Consider the following 5,124-nt stretch of genomic DNA (forward strand, 5'->3'; position numbering starts at 1 on the left):
GAATCAAAATACAATGAGTAAGGTAACAGCAGGACATACAGCATAAGTTCACGAGGCCAAGTGCTCCTTTGTTGTATGTGGCACTTTACAGTACTTCCCAAGGCACTCCATGCTTCCAGTAATGAGGGAAATGAGCATTTATTCACATGCTGGCTATTCCAATTGCTGTTAGCTCTGCGGTGGTGATTTAATGTAATTGCGTGTTCAGTGTATCGAGATGACCCGGGTACAGAATCTAGATTAACGTTTCTTTTGTCTTGGAAGCTTATGAGAATTGACGAGGATACAGTAGGTTTGAGGTCGGGCCATTCAAAGGAAAGAAGATTAATAATTCCATTCAAAAGCTGCAGAACATGCAGTTCAAATGGTTCCCCATTCAGAGCCCATGAGATGTCTTAATCATAATGATGTACAAAAATGTTGACAGCTCAATTTACAGAAATCTCTCTCTCTCTCTTGAAACAGAAATGCTAGTAAATTAAAATCTGGATGTTTCTATTAAAATAAATAAATCATTCTTTGCAGAGGGAATTTGTGTATGTAGTTTTGAGTCTCTCACATCTTCATGAACTCAGAATATTTTAGTATTCTGAAATGGGCCATTCAAATAATATACAGTAGTACCTCGAGTTACAAATGCCCCAGGTTACAAATGCTTCAGGTTACAAACTCTGCTAACCTGGAAGAGTTACCTCGAGTTGAGAACTTTGCCCCAGGATGAGAATGGAAATTGTATGTCGGTGGCGCAATGGCAGCAAGAGGCCCCATTAGCGAAAGCACGCCTCAGGTTAAGAACAGTTTCAAGTTAAGAACGGACCTCCAGAACAAATTAAGTTCGTAACTAGAGGTACCACTGTACAAATTTGTTGTTGTTGTTGTTTAAAAAACACTAAAAACATATAATCCCTTATTGATGTTTCATGTACTCAAAAATATAGGAAGTCAGATTTGCTTGTGTTGAAAAAGCTCATTTTATATTTTTTAAATATAGACATACAGTTTCTGACAGGAGGGAAATCTGTTTTATAACCATAGAAACCGATCATTATTGTGAATTTCTGGAGAAACCGTTAAGAAAAACTCTAAGGGGATCTATACTGATATGGAATTGCATAATTGTATGTGCATGCTCTGAGCTTCTTTTCTTTCCCCCTCTTAGCTGTTATGTTGACAGCAGCAGTTTTGACAACAATAATTGTATCAAGTACATACTTTATCCCAGTGGTGCAGTTTGATATTTTCAGATACTTTATGGTCTCGCATTGCACTTTAGATGGTAAAGTGTATTACTTCACCTCAGTATGTGGTGAGCCAGCCCTATTGTGTTTGAGGGCCCTCTGACAGCTGAGTGGGTCCTTGGACTTATGCCCCAATCTCTTCCCTTTACAGCTCCATGACCCTGTTCCTTCTTTATACAAATCTTCTAAGTATATTTGTGTATACTGGTTGAAGATTCATGCTTCCCTGCTTTGCTCTCATGTATGTGCCTGACTATTCCCCCAAAACTGGTCAGTTTCTCATGCTTTTCAATAAGGTCTCCCACCTCCACCCTGAAGTCTCACTGAACCTCAAACTGCTACTTCAGAAAAAGAAACCCCCTCCTTTTTTTTTTAACATTGGCATTTATTTCTCTTCTTTTGCTTTCTGCAAGTTACCTTGTGTCTTCACAATGTCTCCAGATAATTAATCTCTTTGACAAGTTCCACGGGGATTTGCAACTCACATGTTGCAGTCAAGTAATTCTGTGTAAATTTAGCCCGAAGACAGCTTTCACCTTCAAGTGTTACAAATTAACTGCGATTGATTGAAGAAGATATGATATGCCATTTTGTTCTGTGGGAGGCGAAACGGTTCCTTATGATTGAAAACAGATATCTTTCTCTTAGGTATTTATGCTATTTGCTGTATGATTGTCTCATATTATATGTGGTGGGTCCCTGCATACTTACAACAGCTTCTCTGTATGAACAAGCCTGCTCTATGAATCCCTCTCATTGGGGGTGGGGAAAGACAGAGGTCCCCACCTCCAATCTTCCAGATCTTCTTAGAGAACAGTTGCATGTAGTAAAGCCTAACTGAAGCATCCTCTCTCCATCTTAAGCCCATGACTTAGGGCTCATCCAGACTTCCCTTTATGCTATGTTTCTAGGCACAGGTACATGCTTTAAAGCTCTGTATCTGAGTGCTTTTATTTATTATTATTTTTTGCCTCAGCACTTTCCCCACAAAAACACCTTCTTTACTGCTGAATCGGATCAAGGGGCAATTTGTAGAGAACTCAAATTACCATTGGTCTGATTCAACGTTAAAGAGTGGGTTGGGGGGGCACATAGAACTTTAAAGTGCAGGCCTGTGCCTATAAAATGTGGGCTAAAAAGTAAGTCTGGATTAGCCCTAAATGTTTCAACACTAAGCATATGTTTTCCCTGCCCTTTCTGCTTTGCTTAACAGCAGCCCTGATGGAGTTATGGAGTACTCAAAACATATTTACTATTTCGTAATGTTTCAGTTTATCCTTTTAAAAGTGGGTAGCTTTGTTTTTGAAATGAATAAATTAACACCTGCGTAGCATCATAGCATGTGGCATTACTGTTTTATTAAACCATGGCTGAATGATTACACTAAAGCTTAGTATTAAGTGTGAGCCTTGCCCAGTGCCTTAACTATGACTTGTTTACTGCCAACAAACCAGTCTGAGGCTGTGTTTTGTTGTTGGTGTATGAGCCATGGTTTAACTATGGTTTGGCATTACCGGCAAATCAATCATCTTTCCCTATGGTTTGTTTGAGCATCCTCACTAAATTAAAAAGGCATGAGGCAAGAGCAGATGGAGAACAAGCCAAACTTTGGCAAAAGAAACTGTGGTTAGTCTGATGCTCTGTGAGACAACTTATTAACTTCTTGTTGTTTTGTGCAAACAAGGCCAGTATCTAACCTAGCAGTATTCTTCTGCAAATACTTGGAAATGATAATTAGCATCTCTGTGTTGTGGAGGGAGTGGAATTGGGTAAATGCCACATAGTGGAGTACTCAGATGACCACTGCAAGTTCTGGATGCCACATTATGCGCAGCTGTTTGAATTGAAAGATCTGCTTTGCAATGCATGGTCGATGTTAATGGATTTCCTGACTCTCTGGTAAGAGATTGCCCAAGACTCCAATTTAATATGATATTGAAGTATGGAGCCAGCTTTAATCATGCAGTCTTTTAAAGTGCTATTGTTCTTAGTCTTCAGAATAAGAATCCATATAGAGCTAATTGCCCTTTTAAATTTTTTTTTTGGGGGGGGAGGGGGTTATTGGGTTCTTGTATTTATTTTGATTATATATTTTGTGGTTTTATATTTTGATTTTGTTCTGTGAACCACCCTGAGAACTCTGGGTATAGGACAGTATAGAAATTCTAATAATATTATTATTAATAATAATAGCAGCAGCAACAACAACAATAAATAATGCATTGCTCAGTATAATAACAGAAGTGGGCTTGACATTTTAAACTGTTTTTCTTTTCTTTCTTTAAAAAGATGTTGCATCATGCTTCACAGATGTTGGTGCCCTATCATTTAAAAATAGAAACATGTCTTTTAAATCAGAGTCAACTTTTAGCATGATGTTCTTTAAGTGGCTATCAAAGAGCAAGCAATTCAGCAGTGGTGGAACAAAGTAGTACTTCATATACCCTTCATTTGGTTATAAATAGGACCTAGACAGACAAAAAAAATTCTGAGGATTCCCTCCCCCCCAAACAATACATTTTGGAGATTTAAAATCAAGTTGGCTGATGGATGAAGACTTTAGGCCAGCTTGCAAATGGTGGGGAAGGGAGCTATGTTCTTCTTAAAAACCCATGACAGGATATCATATTAAAGGTCCATTGCTCTCCCTACCCTTCACACCTGAATTGATGCTGATCGGACAGCAGATATGGAATTGTAACCAGGAGTTTTGGTACACCTAACATGGACTCATTGTGTAACTTTGACCAACTGTCACAATTTTTCAGCTTCTCTTCCCCATCTGTAAGAGATGTGCATTATCAGTGACCCATTTTACAGGATCAGTGTATGAAAAAAGGATTGTGAGCATTGTGGAGCTTGCTACAGTTCACAGCTGCCACATTTACCTAGCATTTCCATAGCAGCTAATAGCATTTGCTCAGTCACAAGGCACGAGTCCTGAGCACTGAAGCACCTTGGGGAAGGAGGATAGATTACCAAACCACATCAACACTAAGACTGTGGCAGCTTTGTGCACCTTTGATCAAGTCAGTGCTGGCCCTACCATTAGACAGAATAAGTCAATTGCCTCAGCTAACAAATACTGTCCCTTCAAACCATTTTTCCATGAGCCGCCAGCCATTCCCAAGCTTTGAGCAGAGCTGTGTGTATCCAAGGATGGTTGAACCTGTCAATCCTGGTTACTCTGTTTTCGTTTCCCAATTTTAAGCTCAGTTTTCCACATTTGCATATCAGCTTATGATTTTTTTAAAAGTCCTTGTGAAAATTCATCAGCATTTTAGAACACCTTTCTTACAATATGCACTTTTTGTATGCAATTTTGCTCAAAATGCACATTTTTGTAAAGCACTTCCTTCCTAATACAATGCATTCTTGTATAACGCTGCTACAAATAGATGTATTTTAATGCACATTTTGCCCCAGCAGATGTGCTTTGGGGCACATTGGAGAGCTGCATTGCAATATTCAGGATCAGATTATCAGAAAAGATAACTATTTCTCTTCTTGCACTGCTAGTACGAATGAACTAAGTTTGCCTTTAAAGGCAAACTGAATCAAATTCCTCCCCCATCTCTCTTTCTGCCACAGGGTTGTCATACACCCATTAAACTGTCCCCTCAGGTTCACTGGATGCTATTTTGTTGCCAGAATTGAAGGAGGACTCAATTGCCAGTGCTGTCAGGCTCAGTACATGGACTGGAGAACTGCCATCTTTTCCTTCATGTCAAGCAGCAGAGCGTTACCTTGGGCTGGCCCTGGGCTGAGTCCTTAAAGAAAGCACTTTCTTTTTAAGTGTTTTGGAATTGTCTATTCTTTAACCACACTCTGTTTGACATGGTCCATGGAGCGGTTTTATTACCAGGAAAAACCACTGTGACAAAGC

This window comes from Podarcis gaigeae (assembly GCF_964106915.1).
Source record: "Podarcis gaigeae genome assembly, chromosome: 4".
Taxonomy (NCBI): Eukaryota; Metazoa; Chordata; class Lepidosauria; order Squamata; family Lacertidae; genus Podarcis; species Podarcis gaigeae.